Source organism: Natator depressus, chromosome 3 (assembly GCF_965152275.1).
Source record: "Natator depressus isolate rNatDep1 chromosome 3, rNatDep2.hap1, whole genome shotgun sequence".
NCBI classification, from domain to species: domain Eukaryota; kingdom Metazoa; phylum Chordata; order Testudines; family Cheloniidae; genus Natator; species Natator depressus.
In genome coordinates this window covers 86,675,574-86,696,417 of record NC_134236.1, presented here as the reverse complement: position 1 = coordinate 86,696,417, position 20,844 = coordinate 86,675,574, and the positions used below count along the sequence as shown (strand labels likewise).

The window sequence follows — 20,844 nt, the reverse complement described above, 5'->3', positions numbered from 1 at the left end:
AGACAATAGCAGTTTGGTGCAGCCAGCTTTCAGACAGCTATAGCAACCCACTTTTGGACCAGCAAGGGTGGCCGCATGCATGTGTCTTTATGCTGGAGGCTTGGGGCAAGCTGCTCACAAAGCTCCACAAATGTAGATGTCTTCTAGCACCACTGCTGGTCATCCGATGTCTGCATGACATTGAGATCCCACCCTGTCCTTGTGGCCCTGCGCCAGAAGCACCAGCCTCCGTAGGGGGCGTCGGCAGTACCAAGGGTACTGAGCAGCATTAGCCAGTGCAAGTCTGTCATGCCTGGGTGGTGGTACTCCTCTCTCATAAGCTCTGTCAGATGGCTTTGCTGAGTCAGAAAACACCACCGAAATGTCCACCAGCATCTCGCAGAAGCTCTGCCCAGTCCCTGACGCAGGACTGAAAGTGCAAGCAAAAGAAGCTCTTGAAAAGGGGTCTTCTCCATGTTGATCAACAGGCTGTGTTGGTGGGCTGTTCAAACTTCCTCGAACATGCAGGGTGGACAGTCAAGTTTTCCCACAGTGCACCAAAGGGCTAGAACAGCCACATGTCAGGAGGGCAGGAAGGAATCTGTGATATGGTTAGTTTACCTCAAGTCGCATGTTGCAGTGTGGACACCAGAGCCCCAGGTTTGAGCCCAAGTTAGAAGATTCTTAATGTAGGGCTAACCATCAGTGTAGATGCTCAAGCCCTGGGTTCTCTAACCTGGATCAGCTGATTCCAGTCCCATTAACTCTGGGCTTACATTGCAGTGCAGACATACCCCTGTATACCTTACCACCAGTAGCTGCACAATGCCTGTTCAGGCACTAAGAAACCACTCTCTCTTCTCAGAAATGAAATTAGATTCCACTTAAACACATTCCTGCATTGGACAATCTGATGCATGTGTTTATTTTGAGAGATGTACTGAGCACGCTCAGTGCATTTCCCATCCACATTCTGCCAAGTCAGTCAACTGTAGAAGAATTTTTAACAGGGCAAAAAGGCACTTTCGGGTTAACTGAAATGTTTTGGAGCTCATACAAGTTGTAAAGGAGACCTCCTCCTAGACTCATGAACTTTAAGGCTAGAAGAGACCATCTTGTCATCTAGTCTGACCTCCTGCCCATTGTAGGCCACAGAAACTCACCCACACGCTCCTGTAATAACCCCAGAACCTCTGGCTGAGTTACTGAAGTCCTCAAATCATGGTTTAAAGACTACAAGTTACAGAGAATCCACCATTTACTCTAGTTTAAACCAGCAAGTGATTCAGGCCCTTGCTGCAGAGGGCAAAAAAACAACCTCAGGGTCTCTGCCAGTCTGACCTGGGGGGAAATTCTTTTCCAACCCCAAATATGGTGATCAGTTGGACCCTGCGCATGTGGGCAAGACCCACCAGCCAGACACCTGGGAAACAATTCTCTGTAATAACTCAGAGCCCTCCCCATCTAGTGTCCTGTCTCTGGACGTTGTGGATTTTTGTTATTAACAGTCTCAGATGGGCTACATGCCATTGTAGGCAGTCTCATCATACCGTTCTCTCCATAAACGTATCAAGGTCTGTCTTGAAGCCAGTTAGGTTTTAGTCCCCACTACTCCCCTTGGGAGGCTGCTCCAGAACTTCATTCCTCTGATGGTTAGAAACCTTCATCTAATTTCAAGCCTAAATGTGTTGATACCAGTTTATATCCATTTGTTCTTGTGTACACATTGGTGCTTAATTTAAATAACTCCTCTCCCTCCCTGGTATTTATCCCTCTGATGTATTTATGGAGAGCAATCCTATCTCCCCTCAGCCTTCGTTTCATTAGGCTAAACAAAAGTAAAGCTCTTTGGGTCTCCTCTTGTAAGGTAGGCTTTAAGTTCCTCTGATTATCCTGGTAGCCCTTCTCTGCACCTCTTCCAGTTTGAATTCCTGAGACACAGGAAACCAGAATTGCACACACTAGTCCAGATGAGGTCTCACTAGAGCATTGTATAATGACACTTCCCTGTCTCTACTCAAAATACCTCATTTGATGCACCCTAGGATTGGCTTAGCCTTTTTCATGGCCTCATCATAGTGGTGGCTCAGTCATCCTGTGATCAACCAGTACACCCAGGTCTTTCTCCTTCTCTGTTGCTTCCAATTGATATGTCCCCAGCTTATAGCAACAATTCTTGTTGTTACTTCCTAAGTGCATGACTTTGCACTATTAAATTTCATTCCATTTCTATTACTCCAATTTTCAAGGCTGTCCAGATCTCCTTGTATGGTCCTCCTCCATACTGGCAATTCCTCCCAACTTTGTTATCTGCAAATGTTATTAGCACACTGCCACTTTTTGTGCCAAGGTCATTAACAAAAATGTTAAGTAAGGTTGGTCCCGAGACAGTTCCCTGAGGAATCCTCTAGCCTCCCTCAGGCGAACAGTTCACCTTTCAGTATGACCAGGTGTAGACTTCGTTTTTACCAGTTCCTTATCCACCTTTCAGCTCCCATATTAATCCCCATCTTCTTTAATTTAACTAATAATTTCCCATGTGGCACTATCAAATGCCTTACTGAAAACCAGGTAGATTAGATCTACTGCATTTCCTTTGCCTAGAACATGGATGGCCAACATTACTGACCCTCTGAGCCGCATACAACAATCTTCAGAAGTTCGAGAGCTGGGGCGTGCCTGCCAGGGCTTGGGGCTTCAGCCCTGCAGTGTGGTAGTGGGGCTCAGGGCTTCTGCCATGTGGGATCAGGGAGTCTTGGGGCATCAGCTCCATGGGGCACACTTGCTGGGGCTCAGGGCAACCACCCTGCCAAAGGGCATAAGCCTCAAACTTCCCCAAACAGTATAGTAGGTTGAGAATGAGAGGGGAATGGGGAGCTCAGAGAGCAGCACTTTAATTGTAAAAGAGTCGCATGTGGCTCACGAGCCGTGGTTTGGCCACCCCGGTCTAGAAAATCATTTATCTTCTCAAAGAAAGAGATCAGGTTGGTCTGGCACCATCTACCTTTTGTAAAACCATGTTGTATTTTATCCCAATTATCATTTATCTCTATGTCCTTAACTACTTTCCATTTCAAAATTTGCTCCAAGACCTTGCATACAATTGGGATCAAACTAACGGGCATATAGTTTCTTGGTTCACCTTTTTTTTCCCCTTTATTAAAAATAAGTACTATATTAGCAATTCTCCACACATAGGGATTGACCCCCAAATTTAGGATTCACTAAAAAAATCCTTGCTATTGGACTTGTAATTTCATATGCCAGTTCCTTCAATATTCTTGAATGGAGATTATCCAGGCCCCCCTTTAAACAAATGTTAAGTGGGCGGTTCAAGAAACTGGTGGAAATAGGAGCGACACTCATCCACCTACATACCAAGTCCTTTTTGTGTAGATCTCAAATAGGCTAACCTGACCTTGTTTTTCCTTTTTGGGGGGACCACATCCTACTTGTAGTACAAGAATTGTTAGCTACATACCCATACAGGTGAGGGGAAGTGGAACAGGTCCATGAACGGGAATGAAGGGAACACAGAAGACACAGCTCAGTAAATGAGCTCTTTCTTCTGTTTAATAGCTTTCTAGCATATAGGTATGGTTTTGTTTTATAGTTCAGCCTGCTGTGAAAGGTTGTTCTGCTGAATAGTCTGGCCTGTTGCAGAGCCAGCTTCTGGGGTCTATAGGGACTTGTATAGCCCGGGAAGCTGTAGACTTCTTTCTGCTAGTTCAGACCCGAAATGTTCAAGAAATAACTTTCAGATATTGTATTTTGTTTTTTAAAAATAACAATTTAAAAGATCAGCCAGTTTGTGCTGATGACATGACTGAGTACAGATTTCAGTCTGTGTCCTGTAGAATTCTCCAGAGCACATGAGAATTTTTAGGGGAACTTTTTATTTTACATGTATGTGTGTGTGTACACACACACACACACACACACACTATTCTTGCCTCACTGTGTGACTTTGAGTAGCTTATGCTGTTTTCTTCATAGAATTTGTGTTCGTGTGTGGGTGTGTACTTCCACAGATTTTACTGACACATTCTACAACGTGTAGACTTTCAGACTCCATAAAAAAAAGTCTTCACTGCTGCAAATAATGCATTTTCTCTATTCTGAATGTTCTTTCTCAGATGTCTTCTGCTTCTTGTATCCCACATTCTGCAGTTGGAATTCACGTTCAGTACACTGTATGAATGGTGTGTGTTGTATTAAGAGGCTGAGTATATTTGATTCTAGGTCAAAATCAAATGTGACATTTCCTGTTTAAGTCCAAACTAGATACTTTCAGCAATACAAAGGGGACTTATGAACATTTTGCACAATTGTTTTTGCCTTGCCTTGTACTGTAAATCGTTGACAGTACATTATAGAGTTTTTTGCCATGCTTCAAAAATACTGGCTTTCATCAAAACTTGATTAAACCTACAAAACTGAAAGTAGAAGGAACTTACCATTGTACTGGGTCAGTTCAGTGACTGAGGACACAAAAGGAGTTTGCCCTTACAACAATGTTTTTTGTTTGTTTTTTTAACTATTTAAGTTAGGTGACTTAAAAAGTGTTGCAATTCACAGCATGTAGAAGAGGGGACAAAACAAAAGGCAAATCATTGCGCTCTCATCTTCACAGGTTGTGCTTTAAAACTTTCCACTTTTATTCTACGCTGGTGCAGCTACATAGATGACGATAGGTGCGCTAGTGTTGAATACCTATCAACATTTTAATCACTATTGTCTAACCATGCTCAGAGCAGGTCTAGATGACAGGGTGGCTAACATGCCAGTTCCCACTGCTACATGAAACAGTGGTAGCAACAATAGGAAATTTTGTCTAATTGAGAAAAGGCCTTAGTTACTCTAATAGATTTTGACTGATTGGCACATATCAAGAGAGCAGAAAATCTCCTATTGACATCAGTGAGAGGAATTATATGAACATAGGGAGAGCAGAATACCAGAGTCAAGAATCCATTATGAGGACATGAGCAACATATTGCCCTTAGAGACAAGACTTGCTTCATACAGTTATGTAGTAATAATAAAAGAATGTTAAGCAGGAAACCAATGACACATCTGAAATGTGCAGAAAACAATAGGCCAGATTCTGCTCTGGGTTACTGCCCTTAAACCTTATTTTTATGTGCTAATAATGCCACTTTTTGTTTTTTCAATGTTTAGTGTAATGGACTAAAAGTGAGGAAAGAGCTGCTGCTGCTGTTGTTGTTGTTTGTTGTTTTAGAGCAGATTATTAGGGAAATAGTATGACATTTTAACCCACAAAATTCTGTATTTCAGTTGCCAGCAAAATGATGTCTTAACATCCAGATGTTTACGCTAATATAGCACAATCCTAGGATTACATGTATGACTGCATTATTCTAATTTATGTTGGGACTCTTTTTTTTTTAAGGGGAGAACTGCTGTATTTTAAGATATAATAAACTAAATGTACAGTCTCATTCATGAATTCTGTACTGAAGCATTGTCACTGCAAAATCTTTTCATTTGTACTTCATGTGTTGTCCTGAAAATTTAATTTCCTGTTTTTCTTCATTTTGTTTGAGTATTTTGGAAGCATTTGGATAGGGTTTTTGGTTTGTGTTTGGGAATGAAAACTCTCAAAAAGCTGTGACTATATTTTTTTCCCTCTAAAAGATGGTGGTGAACTCAAAATCGAGACAATTTTTTTTTAATTAAGTTTCAAGTAGTTAAAGAACTACATCTACCTCTGGTCCTCTCCCTCCTCCTCTCCCCCGCCAGATACAGTAGTTTTTACAACAACATTTTTCTAGTTTAAAGCTGTTTTTCTCTCTTCTATTGCTGTATGACAAATATGGATACTTGCTATACACAAATTACTGTCTGATGCAGTGGTTCTCAACCTTTCAGGAGGCTGATTTGTCTTGCTGTTTTTCACTTGTGAGCCTCATCTGAAGCCAGAGCATTGGGTGGCAAGACTGAAGCCCGCCACTGCTATGTGGGGCTGAAGCATGTAACTTACCTTTGCGTGAGGCCATGGGCACCTGGTCTGCTTGCCACCCCTTGACACTAGCCCTGCATTTGCAACCCCTCTAAACCCATCCCCTGACCCCCTTAGGAATCGCAACCGCCAGGCTGAGAAATGCTGAGTACCCACTGGAAGACATCTGTCTCTGGTCGAGAGCCACTGGTCTAATGCACAAAGTAAAACTGATCTTTACTGATCTTTTTCTAATCTTTCAGTTATAGTAGTCTTAGTTGTACTTTTAACAATAATAGGTAAAACAAATGTAGACAAAATGATTTTAGTGTCCCTTTAAAGAGTAACAAACTCAAGTTCCAGATTGCAGCGAAGCCACTATTAAGGTCATGCTTTCTTTTTGTGATTTTAAGTGCTGTATTCAATAATCTTCATTTGATCTTGACAAGTTCAGTTCCACCTGCCTAATAGCACTCTCTTTCCCATATTGCCAGATCCTAAGCAGACTGTGATATAACAGTTCAGTTAAGTAAAAATGAACTCTGACATATTTTTAACTTGTGTCTGGCATACAGTTTGTTTTTTTTATGTGGTCTAGTCGTGTTGCTGTAATTTTTGTTACACTAAAGTTCTTCTGATGAATGAACTTTAACAAAGAAATGAATTTGCAAGTTGTGCATTTTTACAAAATTAAATTTCAACAAGAGTCTTACTGTGCCTGATATGCCACATCATGGAACATGAGCATGTGTAGGTGATTGTTTATAGAAAAAGAATAATCTCTATTTTTTAAAAAATTTTCCTTAGAGTTCATGGGAAAAGTTTTTTGAAGTATGTGTGAGACCTATTCTGTTGCAGTCCCATATAACTTTTGAATTACAGTACCATACTTCCAACACTTCTTGTGGCTAACGTGGGATATGTAGTTGGTCACCACCAATCCATGTGTAATTGCTGGCCCCAGTGCCTCACCTACTGAGTCTATGCCATGTTCATCCTCCACCTTCCAGTCCAGCCCACACAGATGCAGTGTCACTCCCAATACAACATAAGATAGCTGCAGCCACTGAGCATGCCTGATGGGGCAAGCTTGCCCAGGAGCGTCTGAACCTAGTACCCTCTCTAAGTCTGCCCCTGCCAGAGGTATGAACCGTGTGTAACTTGCATATGGTTGTGGGCACCACTGAATGAGGGACTTCGACCAGTACAGAGAGTCTAGGGGAACAGTATCATGAAACGCATGATGGGAGGCATGAATTATTTAAGAGAATTTTTGAAAAAATTTGTGGTATATTGAGGACTGTGTTGGCATTGCAAGCTGTTGCTTTAAGAACGGGGATCTTACCTGTGTCTGCTTTTAGGGTTGTGAGTCCCTGTAGCAAAGCCTGCAATTGGTGCCAGTTTTCCAAACAGCCACCTTTAAGTAAGGTGGGGTGAGTTGTGCCTCTTTCCCTTTGGGAGCAGCCTGTTTTGTTTCTCTCTGTTTCATATGTGTTCTGAATTCTAAGAAATAGTGTTACTCTTGTTGGAATGTTGCAAAGTATCTGATGTATCCATCTAACTTCTCTGTCTGTATGCTGTGAAATGTAACAGTTTGCATTGTTAGGATTACAGCAGGGAAAGACAAGATTGCTTAGTGTATTTGAGCATGGGACTAGAAGCTAAGCCTCCTGGATTCTATTTCCAGTTCTGACACACACTTACTCTGTGACTTCAGGCAAACCCCTTAACGTCTTTGCTTTAGTTTAACCGTATGGAACTGACGGTGTTGCCTTACCTCCCCTTTGGCATTATGGAAATTATTTGATATTTTGTAGAGTGCTTTGAGATTCTACTGTGGTAAAATAGAATTTTTTTACCAAATAAATGCTCAAATATAAATTTTAATAAATTAAATATTAAAAATTGGAGTGACTATGAACATACCTAACTACTGGAAATTCTTAGTAATTCTGGCACCCAACAATTATCCCAGGGATGCAGGAAGCAATGCGTAATTGGGGATTTACCCTGCAATGAGCTCTGCGTGAATACCAGGGTCCCATGCATGCAGAACTCATTGACAGATCAAGGCCTTAGACCAGTGGTTCCCAAACTTGTTCCACTGCTTGTGCAGGGAAAGCCCCTGGCGGGCCGGGCAGGTTTGTTTACCTGCCACATCTGTAGGTTTGGCCAATTGCAGCCCCCAGTGGCCACAGTTCGCTGCTCCAGGCCAATGGGAGCCGCTGGAAGTGGCGTGGGCCAAGGGCAGCAGCGACCCATGGCCACTGGGAGCCGCGATGGACCGAACCTGTGGACGTGGCAGGTAAACAAACCGGCCCCGGTCCGCCAGGGGCTTTCCCTGCACAAGCGGCGGAACAAGTTTGAGAACCACTGCCTTAGGCTATAACTTGTCCAGGGCAGGGAATGTCTTTTGCTCTGTGTTTTGTACAGGGCCTCACACAGTGGTAATAAGAGGGCCGTAGGTGCTTTTGTAATACCAATAATAAATGACCATACTTATAACACTGCTCAACTCACTTATGCACCACTGGTATAACGCACTTTATTTTCATGCCCTGATGACTGTGGTAGAGTATTGTCCTTTTCAGTGAGCATCTACAGTATCCCAGCAACATTCCAAAGAGACAGCTATGAGAATTATACTCTGATCTATTTTGAGAACTGTGGGCCCCATTCATAAAAAGTATTTGGCTGCCTGTTTTTGCATAGTATTCTTATTTCCTGGGTGTAAAAATGTAAGCACTGTTCCCATAGTTAATAAAAATCTTTTTCCTACTGTTTGAGGAGTACATAATTTTTATGAGTATGCAACTAAGTAAGGGGAGAAACAGCTGGAAACTATAGGATACCCCAGTCTAAATGCATATATTATCGAACCTCCCAATAGTTTTTCTAAAGACTGTTTAAGCCCCTTGATTGCCTGAGATAGCCTAAACTTATTGCCAAGCCAGACTTCTGATGGCATGAGCCATGTATGCTTTATATTGCTTGTCAATCATTTTAAAAAGAAGACTGCTAAAATATGTTTTCATTTCAAAAAAGCAAGGAAAAATGAATAGCAGGGGGATTTTAAGAGTGAGAGACCTTTTTTGTCATACTTCAAAAGGCAGAAGTTAGAAACAGGCTGTGCTTGCAGTTATGGTCTCTGTTTCTCTGTATCGTATAATCTACAATATCTTTAATTTCATTCACACTGAGGCATTCCAATCTATTCATTTTTGTTTGTTTTTCGTTATGTTTCTTGTTACTGGCTCTTAGCACTTTTGCATCTTCCTATATTTGTACATATTTCAGCCTTCTCTGCCACGTATCCACACATCACCTTGATCAGCAGTCCTCAAATCGTGGTCCCTAGAGTTGGCAGTCGCACAGTTTTTTCATGCTTTCAGCTGCTTCAGCCCATGTCAAGGATCTCTCTTGCAAAGAGAACGGATGACGGTAGAAGTAGGTGAACACAAGAAGGATTCTACTTCACTCCTGCCATGTAGGTGGAGAAGGAAAAGCCAGGGACTGACAACCAGGTGAACTGGAGATGTGTGTGCCATCAGTTGAAGCACTAGCAGGAATGCCAGTGGGGCTGGAGCCATCAGTGTGAGGGAAGCATCCAGGGGAGAAGGGAGCCAAGCAGTATGTGCGGGAGGAGAAAGGGGGAGTGGCAGGCCAGGGAGCAGGGGCATGCCGGATATGGCACCAGGTGATAAAGAAGCATATGCTGGCGATAATAGATTGGATATGACAGAAGATTAAAGAACAAAAATGTGATTTACACTCTTTAAAATGACAAAACATTGAATTAAACACATCTAAAAATAACCAAGTACTTTCCTAAAGTTTTTTTGTACATAAACACTTGCTGCTATTGTGAGAGTGATGGATCCTCACAACTGCAATTGGGACTTTGAGATATGTTTCTCCAAGATGTAGCCTGTACCATGAGATGCTCATTCAGAGCTTAGATACTATGGAGATGGTGCTGGAGATAAACATACTATTCCTGTCTCTCCATTTTCTTTGGGGCATGGTAGGGACCAGTTGCCCTTGCTCATGTCTTGAAGTTTGCTGATGCAAAATGATTCTGTGAAAACCACTGGATTTCTGAAAGAAGCTGATGCTATACTTATCCCGCTTTATAGACACTGCCCTCTTTCTTTCTGGATTTCATCCCCATTGAGAGGAGAGTCGTCAAAAATCAATGTGTAGTCTTGATGGATTTGACTGGTGATGTCCAGGGTTTTGTCAGTCACAGCGGGGGAAGAGTGTGGGGCGGCGTGGAGAGGGGAGGGAGTCAATTCCCTTAGGAGCTCCCTGTTTGCTGCCTCTCGATTCCTCCTGCGGATGACTGGGCTTTTTCATAGTATGTGCCTGCCATCTGGAACCCTCATTTATCAAAGAATGGCTTCAAGCTAACAGAGATGCCTCTGTTTCTCTATGTAACCTAAACATTTCCTAGATTTTTTTTTTTTTTAAAAAGGTTTTATTGTTGGAAACCTTTCGGATGTTCACAGGACAAGAATCCTTTATGTATAGTTTGGCATTGTATGGTACTAGATTGCTTTATGGAGGCAGAATTTAAGCTGTACAGTTTCTGTATGAATTAGGTATATTTTCCCTGTGTGTGTGTTCTGTGTTCAATTCTGGATTTTTTCAGAAGTCTCTTGTTGTTTAATAGGATTAAAAATATAAAGTAGGTGGGCTTTGGAAAAGCAGTGAACACAGAAAATCATTCAATTCTGAATAAAATTGGGCATGCCATGTGAAGGCCAATGTACAAATCATAGGGGATACTAATGTCACTTGCATAACATGTTTCAGAGTAACAGCCGTGTTAGTCTGTATTCGTAAAAAGAAAAGGAGTACTTGTGGCACCTTAGAGACTACATGGAGACCCCAGTGTGACTAAGAAAGGTAGAGCAAAATTTTTACTAACACCCTGTAATTACAATCTATTGAAGAGAGGGTAATACTTAATAGATTAATATATGATCCAGAAAAACCCACACATTTAAAATAGAGAATGTAAGTCTATACAGATGTATAATAAATCTAAACTATAATGCTAAAATCTGTACTACACTAGGGTCAGTATTTAGCACAGTAGTGAACACCACCTTTCTTTATACAGTAGATCCAAATCTTACACTAGAACCTTCACTAACTGCAGATACTGATCCAGGTTTCTCAGTGATAGCGAAACTTTTAAACTTCTACCTTTCTTCTTCTTTTTTCCTCCTAATTGTAATTATGTGAAGTAGCAGGATAAGAACCAAAATATGAGATTCTGATTGGGTTGTTTTGAATAGCCAGTAAGGCTAAATAATGCCTATTTAGTAACCAGATTCAACCCAGCCATTGAAACTGGCAGTATTTGTCAGTATTTATTTAGAGACTTTTCTGTGGCTCTCATCAATGTAATATCTGAGCATGTCACAAACATGTCTAAATCTGCCCTCCTAAAACCAGTGTGAGGAGAGATGAAAATCCCCCTCTTACAGATGGTGAGTTGATGCACAGATAGATTAAGCGACTTCCCACATGAACCTTGTCCCAGAACCAAGACCTTGGAGGCCCAGTCCAGTGGTTGGTAATATAAATGATGTCTAAAAGCTATATCGGATGCCGTTGCTAAATAAAATGTTATTGTGTATGTAACTTTCATTACATTTATATTTTATACTTCCATGTTCTTATATTAGCATCCAGCTTTTGCTATTTTACTTTAATGGTGGAAAAGGTATGGGACACTTAAAGGCAAAAAATAAATAAAAATAGATGGAATAAACAAAATGTGATGGTGTGGATTGCACTAACGTTTTTTATTGCTGCCTTTTTGAGGAGACTGACATGGGTCAGGAATAGTTCCTATTAAAATATTATATAAAAAGGTTGGTTGTTTTAGTGCACTGTAACATATACATTTTTAGATACATTAAAAAACAAAATGAGTGAATTAGAGAGGTTCTCTACCTTTTAAATAGTGTGTTGTCATTCACAGTGCCCTACCTCCTCCTTATTCTTTTCTCCAAAGTGACGAAGGGAATGGAACTAAAGGTTTCTTGGGTTCCCCATATTACATACCTACAATAGCGTTAGTACCCCTTTGGACATTATGCTTTTCTTGTGTATGCACTGACCCTTGCTAGCCTCCTTGTGGCTAGAGCTGATCAAAAGTTGTCATTTTAAATTTTTTTCAAACAAAAAATAACACTTCCAAGGAAAATGTCCACTATTTTCTCTCTTTTTTTTTTTTTTTCCAGTTTTCACTGAAAATCACAACTGAAATTTCAGTGTCAGGGGGAGGGAAGAAGCTGATTTTTTTTTTTTCAACAAACCCAAAAACTTCTGAAGAAAAATTAATGAAAACAATTTTTTTTAAACTTGTAATGGGACCACAAACAACATTTCCTGACCAGCTCTACTTATAGCACTGTTCGGGGAAGGAGACCACAATATCTATGGCTTAGACCTTGTATTCAATGTATTGCCTTTTTCTGTCCCTGCCTCTCCCAATGTCTTTTTAGTTCCTCTCAAAGGTGCCTGTCAGTGATTGGAGACTATTAACAATATCAGAATCCTGTGACATTGCACTCTATATGATTTTATGAAAATATGCTAGTGAGTGTGACTATAATGTAACTGAAATATGCTTCATGCAAAAGGTCTCTTGTAAGGTATCATTACAAAGCTTATAATCTACTGAGTGTAGTCATCCCATTTGTATAAATGTATCACTCTTGTATCTGAAACTAGAAATATGAAATATAACTCTGAGGGCCTATTTTAATTATGCAAAGTGTGGGCCATTAATGGTGGTTTGGAATCTTGATGGCTCCCATCAACCAGAACAACTGACTGTGGATGGCTCTGTTTGCAGGCAGGCCTTCCTGTGAGTTAAGCTGGGAGGAATGAAGGCTTGGAGTCTCACAGGAAATGTGACCATGTCACCTGGTACTGAAATCCATCTTAAACCTGGTGCTTTTCCATTTAGATGGGGGGGAGGACCCAGAGAGACAAAGATTCCCGCCTCGTGCCAAATCCATATAGGGGGGTGGAACAGAACAAAGGGGGCAGCCGTCATGAGGAATTTCCTAGCTATCACCTGAGCTGGAACAAGGGCTGTACCAGGGGTAAGGATTGTGCCCAGACTAGGAAGGTGTCCAGTCTGTGAAAGAAACTTATTGAAACATCTCTAAGGGTGAGATTTTATCTGTATTCTGTTTGATTAGACATAGACTTGTGTGTTTTATTTTATTTTGCTTGGCTGTTCACTTTGTTCTGTCTGTTACTACTTGGAAACACTTAAATTCTACTTTCTGTATTTAATAAAATCACTTTTTACTTATTAATTAACCCAGAGTATGTATTAATACTTGTGTGGGGGGGGGAACAGCTGTGCATATCTCTCTATCAGTGTTATAGAGGGCGAACAATTTATGAGTTTACCCTGTAAAACTTTATACAGGGTAAAACGGATTTATTCAGTGTTTGGGCCCCATTGGGAGTTGGGCATCTGAGTGTCAAGGACAGGAACACTTATGTAAGCTGCTTTCAGTTAAGCCTACAGCTGTTAGGGTACGTGGTTCAGACCTGGGTCTGGGTTTGCAGCAGGCTGGCGGGTCTGGCTTAAACCAGGCAGGGCACTGAAGTCCTAAACTGACAAGGCAGGAAAGCAGAAGCAGAAGTAATCTTGGCACATCAGGTGGCAGCTTCCAAGGGGTTTCTGTGATCCAACCCATCACAAATCCTGTTTCAGATTGTCTTCAATTAAAGGGATTGTTATTTGGGAATTATTGAAGTAGAATAAAGAATTATGAACTCTGCCTGCCTATCTGTACAGGCACTACAAACAGATCCTCTAAGTAGGCTCTAACCTTAAATGACAGAAACTTGAAATTTTACTTATATCATTGGAGAAGTCTTTTGTGCTCTCAGCCTGCCACTGTTCAACCACCTATACAGCACCTTCATTTGGTTCCAAAGTCCATGTAACCAGAATTGTTGCTTCCCTTTATAGGGAACACATCTCTTTTGTTTGTTCTTCCCAAACACCAGGTTTCCTCTTTCCTAAAGAGATAGACAGGCCACATATTACATTACTTTCCAAAATGAGGCTAATCTAACAAAACTTGACAAAATCCCTGAACTTTCTTTCAGTTTTTAGAATGGTAGGCTAGAGGCATGCTAAAATGTCATTTTCTGAACCTTTAGCAAGATACTCTGCCCAAATGGTCCTTAAATAGGATTCACTACCTATGTTCAAACAAAAATACCTATCAAGCCTGTGTCTCAAATGTTTTCCCACCCTACTGTCCAGTTCCACTGAGGGAGGGAGGTCTTAGTGTATCGAGTTCCTGCAGTGTGCAAGATGCCCAGTGTATCCAAGGCTATAGTGAGAACTCTGTAGTATTCACGTTATAACAAACCATAGGAGGTAGTATTTTAGTTTCCTTTACTGTTTGACTGTTAGCAAATAAGGGGAATCCTGCACTTCTGTTTCTGGCCCCTGTTGGTTCACTGGATTGGTATGAGAAATGTCCTGGGTTTTGGCAGTCTCTTCTCCATCTCTCTTTAGGACAAGAAGGCCAGTTCTTGAAATACTTAGAAGCCCAAACTACTGCAGGGAGAAGTTCATGGTTTTGATCGTAAGGTCCCAATTTCTGCCTTCTGAGGTTTTAAAAATGTCTGATTGTTTTCAATACTAGCAGAACAAAGTATAAAATTGCTTCATTCAGACAAAATACAAGATAGATATAAAGAAATTCAAACAAACTTTGACCAGTAATTTTGAGGCAACAGTGTAAAGTCAGCAAGGAACTGAAATAACCATCTTGTTCTCTCATGTGGCTTTAAAGATAACTATACCATACATCCCAATTTGGGACAGTTGCTATTCAAGAACATCCAAAAGCCTTTCTCCTCCTAAAACTTTAACTGACTAGGTACCTATGTTACCCAAATTGTTTTGCGATAGAAGTAGACTTTTTAATTGCTTTTTTTTTTTCCCCCAACCCAAATGCCTAGCAGCTGAGAAGGAAATGGACTGTACTGGAATTATAAGTGTCTTAACCAAGTCTCAGAAAATTATTTCAATGCAGTCTTTTCTAGTGTCTTCGGGAATTCCACCCAGCTTTAAACTTGGTGATCATTTTACTCTCAACCACCAAACTAAGATCCGTAACAAGTGTTTCTGCCCCTAATACTTCGGAGGAAATATTTTCCACTTTTATTTTCAGTTTTCCTGCTAGAGTCCTTTATGCCAAATCTTTATGTACAACATCAAACTCTGAGCAGTTAGACTTAAGGCATTGTAGACCTGCTTCCCAACCTGGGTCCAGAGCATTGTAGGTCCAACCCCTGTGATTTAGAAAGAGAGTTTTAGATGTGGAGGCTTTTTTTTTTTTTTTTAAATCAGGATTTTCCCATACTATAGATTCCTTCAGCTACTTCTGTGTAAAAATAATCATCTAATCTGATCTGAAAAAGGTAATCCAACCCAGGAAATCCTCTCTGCTTCCCTTCCTACACATGTGCATGCCATGATTTCGGGAAGGTTACTGGTGTAATCATCTGCCAACACTGTAGCCTCTGCAATGCTGTTGCATCAATAATTCAGGCCTTTAAATCTTTCGTGCAAAATTGTAAGATTACTCTGTCAGCTTTAACTCCGTAGCCGCCTCTACCCCATCCTCTCTATTTCTTAGAAGATTCTCTATTAGGGCTGCCAACTCAGCATATTTTCCCCCTTCTCTTTTGGGTCCTTATGAAACGTTTTTCCATATGTTTTGGGTATTTAGTCAAATTCTTCTAACAAAGCAGTTTTTTATCAGAATGCATGCACATAGAGTCGGTGCTTGCACTTCTGAATCCTTTCTGCTTAATGATGGATCTAGAAAACTCGCTCTTTTCCATATTTAGCCCCAATCTTAATACAAAGACATTGAAAAGTTCATTTTTAAAACTGCTTTATATTATTACTGTGTTGATGTAGGGGAAAAACCTGAAACTGACTTTTGACGTGTAGTTACATACATGTCTATTTCCACTTACTAAGCCATAAGGTACTGTTGGCAGAGTCCTTTCCCTCCCCTCAATTTTGAGTCCATGCTTTTGCTCTCTCCCCCAAATTTGTATACTAACAAAAATGCAGCTTCTTTCTCCCCTTCAGCAATTTTTTTTTCCAAAAAATTGTTTTGACATTTCTGCTAGTGTACACTCAGTCATTCTGTCTAATGATTTAGCCGGAGGAAAAAATAACTGTCATCTGAAATTTACTCAGTCTTGGTAAAATAGTGGCGCTTGTCAGTGTTACTCACGATGCTTCTCAAACTGTTCCTGAAGTCTGTCTTGATACATGTCCGTCTAGTCTTTTTTACCTTTTGCTAATTGCAGTACATTGTACATACAAACAAAATCTAAAGATTGATTTTTTAGACATATATTTCTTTTCTTACATGTAGATTTCAAATCTACTAAAAGCTTAGGGCAGACTGCAGTATTATAAAACCAATGTATCAATTCCTTTGCTTTACCAAAGAGCGATCATCAGGTTAACCAATGTATTGGGGTTGTGATTAAAATAATTGGCAAATTTTCATTGCTGCTGCTACCTATTGCATATTATTGACCTTACATCGCTGAAAATGAATAACCAGTAGTCAGTAACAGTGATCTGTCTGAGCAGGTCTGAAGGGATTCTGTAATCATTTTAATGTTTTGTGTGATGAACTGATGGATTTCAGAAATGAGTTGTGAAAGACCAAATCCAATTATCTCTTGCCTAAAAATGGAGGGGGGAAGGTGCAAGTGGAAAAAGTGCTGTAATATAATTCACATTGTTTTAGTTGTGAAAGTGAGTCAGTCACTAAGCAATCTCTCTCTCTCTCTTTGCAGGACCTGTTTTAGAAGAAATGTGGTGAATATCAACTTACTTTAATTGGGGGGGGACATTCTGGTAAGTGGTGCTGCCTTTATTGCTTTTGTTTTACAGTGATGATTGTGGAGGGAAACTGTTTGAACCTTTTTCATTTCCAGTTTGAAACCTGTCTTGCTTGTGGAAAATCTAACTTTACGAAGGCACAGGAATTAATGCTGATTATATTTTTTCAATTTTTTTTTATTTTTTTATTTTTTGGTATGGAGACTTTCAGGGGATAATGAGATATGTTTTTTTAAAAAAATAAATAAATTACAAAAATCCATGTTGGGCCTTAAGGCAAGGAATGCACTTGACAGTTTAATTGCTGAATGGCTTCTGCTTAGTGCTGCAGCTGTTATAGAGTACTTAAAAGCCTCTAAGCTAAAACCTAAAGCAGGGGAATCATAAAGACCTAATTTAAAAAAAAAAAAACCAAAGTGTATGATAACGGTCACAGTTTCAGGATAACACCTGTATCACGCACCTCTGTGGCCCACTCCCAGAGTGCCCAGTCAGGTCTCCAGCCACCCCGGTTTCTGAACAGGGAACCCTTGTCCAACTGCCTTTCGATTGGGGGCTGGGGGGGGGGCGGTAAGCCTGCATACACCCCTGCCTGACCCTGTGATATCGCCAGCCAGCCAGCCTGTCTGCCTGCGTGCCAGTGCCTGCACTTTGTTCATAGCTGTTGGAGAAAAAGCAGTGTATTGCTTCGCAGTTGCATGTTACCACACAGCTCTTTCTAAGCTAGCACATTTATTCTCAAGGTAAAAACATTGCCGAGAAAACATAATAAAAACAAAGATTTAAAAACATGTTAGTGATACCGGGAATCAGTCTTATGGATACCTAGTAGGACAAAGTCTTTCCAACCTTTCTGCAGTATTTGGGGGCCCTCCTTGGACAGAAGGTCCTGTCCATTTTTGCTGGTTCAGAAAAAAGGCCCTGAGTCCATTTAAACCTAGCCTTTTTATGTCTTTGCTAGTCTCTGGAAACGCCAGTTTAAACCAGTATATATAAGCCCCCCCAGGGGTTGGTACCTCTCTGGTGGTATTTACAACCTAAGTGATTTACCTTAATCACTCCCCACTGTTTTTGGTTCCTAGAGAAGCTGTGGTAACCTTCCTCCCTGGAGTTGCATATGATGTCTGGCCCACAATGATACATAAGCCATTCAGTAACTTAATACAGTATGGTCCCCAAAGATATTGCATGAGGTTGCAATATCCATCACAGTAATAGTGTAAAAAAGTAAAGTTATAGCTCAGGTAGAGATGGCACATTTCTTTGCAACAGTGTTTTCAGTCACAGAGAACTCTTTGGGCTGAAATTTCTCAGTCACTCCTGGGAGTTAACTGTTGGAACAGTTGCTCCCCGCCCAGAAGGAGACAGAGCTATTGCATTTCTTTGAGTTCAGGTCCTAGGTTCAGTTGTCAGTCACAGGTGACCCAGCCAGGGGCACCATTACATAATGGACTGTCAGCTCCTATATCTCATTTGTTTGTCTCCCAGCAGGTAGAGCATCAGTATGCTGGCTGGCTAGACTAAACAAAAAAGAGAGATGGGAGTAGGCAGCTAGGGTGATCATGTGCTGTTTTGGGTGGAGGAAGGGGATTCTGTTTCAATTGGGTTTACTAAAACCAGGGTTTTTCTTGTTTTTTTGCATCAGCTGCATGTGACCTGTGAGCACCTTAAGTGGTACTGCTGACTTTAGGCCATAGGTGGCACTGCCTAACAATAAAAGAAAAGGAGTACTTGTGGCACCTTAGAGACTAACCAATTTATTTGAGCATAAGCTTTTGTGAGCTACAGCTCACTTCATCGGATGCATACTGTGGAAAGTATAGAAGATCTTTTTATACACACAAAGCATGAAAAAATGGGTGTTTACCACTACAAAAAGTTTTCTCTCCCCCCACCCCTCTCTCCTGCTGGTAATAGCTTATCTAAAGTGATCACTCTCCTTACAATGTGTGTGATAATCAAGGTGGGCCATTTCCAGCACAAATCCAGGGTTTAACAAGAACGTCTGAGGGAGGAGGGGTAGGAAAAAACAAGGGGAAATAGGTTACCTTGCATAATGACTTAGCCACTCCCAGTCTCTATTCAAGCCTAAGTTAATTGTATCCAATTTGCAAATGAATTCCAATTCAACAGTCTCTCGCTGGAGTCTGGTTTTGAAGTTTTTTTTGTTGTAATATCGCAACTTTCATGTCTGTAATTGCGTGACCAGAGAGATTGAAGTGTTCTCCGATTGGTTTATGAATGTTATAATTCTTGACATCTGATTTGTGTCCATTTATTCTTTTACGTAGAGACTGTCCAGTTTGACCAATGTACATGGCAGAGGGGCATTGCTGGCACATGATGGCATATATCACATTGGTGGATGTGCAGGTGAACAAGCCTCTGATAGTGTGGCTGATGTTATTAGGCCCTGTGATGGTGTCCCCTGAATAGATATGTGGGCACAGTTGGCAACAGGCTTTGTTGCAAGGATAGGTTCCTGGGTTAGTGGTTCTGTTGTGTGGTATGTGGTTGCTGGTGAGTATTTGCTTCAGGTTGGGGGGCTGTCTGTAGGCAAGGACTGGCCTGTCTCCCAAGATTTGTGAGAGTGTTGGGTCATCCTTCAGGATAGGTTGTAGATCCTTAATAATGCGTTGGAGGGGTTTTAGTTGGGGGCTGAAGGTGACGGCTAGTGGCGTTCTGTTATTTTCTTTGTTAGGCCTGTCCTGTAGTAGGTGACTTCTGGGAGCTCTGTAGACCATTGTCTACAACCAAGCTCTGCGATACAACCGTATTTGCTCCAACCCCTCAGACAGAGACAAACACCTACAAGATCTCTATCAAGCATTCTTACAACTACAGTACCCACCCGCGGAAGTGAAGAAAGAGATTGATAGAGCCAGAAGAGTTCCCAGAAGTCACCTATGAATGGAAATGAAAGGAAAGTGCATGTGAAAGTGAGGGAAGAAAGAAGAGGGTAAAGTAAATGGGAGAGGGATGTAAAATGAAAGAAGAAAGTAAGAAAGGGGGAAAAGAAAACAAGCATAAAAACAGTGGAGGAGATTAAATGGCAAAAATATGGTGGGACATGGATAAGATGAGATTGAAAAAGATTAATTTAAAAGGAATGTGACCTGTGGAAAATAAAGGGACTCGGAGAAAACAGCAAAAAGACCAATGAAGAGTTAAATTGTTATCTCCCTCCCTTTTCTGTAACTTGTGCTAGCTCCCATTTAGAAAGGAGGGAAGATGAAGAGAAATAAGGGCTGGAAGAGGAAGGAATGGTCACCATTACCACCTCCAATTTTCAGAGCCCTCTCACATGAACCTACCTGACCACAGCCAACAGTCTGGCATGAAGCATAAATACTAAGTGTTATCTATGTATTATTTGTATTGCGATAGTACCAAGAAACTAGGCACTATACAGACAAATCTCTAAAAGACTATTCCATCCCACAAGAGCTGACAATCTTTTCATAAGACAAGAGACAACAGGTGGATCTGACAAACAGGAGAGGACAAAGTAACAATGAGATGATTGTGCTGTGCCCTTTTGTGCTGTGCCCACCCTCCGTCTCCTCCCCATGCTCACAAGACAGGTCATTTTCAAAATCTAGTCGTCCTATCGGCAACACCACGTGAGGCACCAACTACCTACAGGTTTTTGATCCCACATGCCAGTCTTCTGGGAGTGCAACATGGCTGACAGCTTGCAAGGACCCAGGTCAATGAGATGCCAAACTGAATCCCAGCCAGAAGACAGGGTGTTGTGAGGGAAGGAGGAAGTAACACTAGTTGAATGCCCCAAACCCCCAGGGAATGAAATGCTCATGAGAAAAGTCCTGAAAGTTTTCTCTTCTCCCAGTCTTCTTGTTCCCCTCAGGCCCATTACGTAGCCTTTCTATGATACTCTTGCTCCAGCCCAAGTTCAGAAGCCCTGCAGCAAAGCAGTAGACTCAGCCCTGCAGCTGCCTCAAGGAGA

At 41.2% G+C, this 20,844-nt stretch overlaps 1 protein-coding gene across 4 annotated transcripts in view; it reads left to right on the top strand.

Annotated features, from left to right (window-relative positions):
- Positions 1-20,844, top strand: part of FYN (FYN proto-oncogene, Src family tyrosine kinase) — a 188,992-nt gene that overhangs the window by 68,989 nt on the left and 99,159 nt on the right. For all 4 annotated transcript variants that reach the window (XM_074948258.1, XM_074948259.1, XM_074948255.1 and 1 more), the window contains exon 2: positions 16,832-16,892. The gene's annotated coding sequence lies outside the window, so the exon portion shown is untranslated. The remainder of the gene's footprint in view (positions 1-16,831; positions 16,893-20,844) is intronic.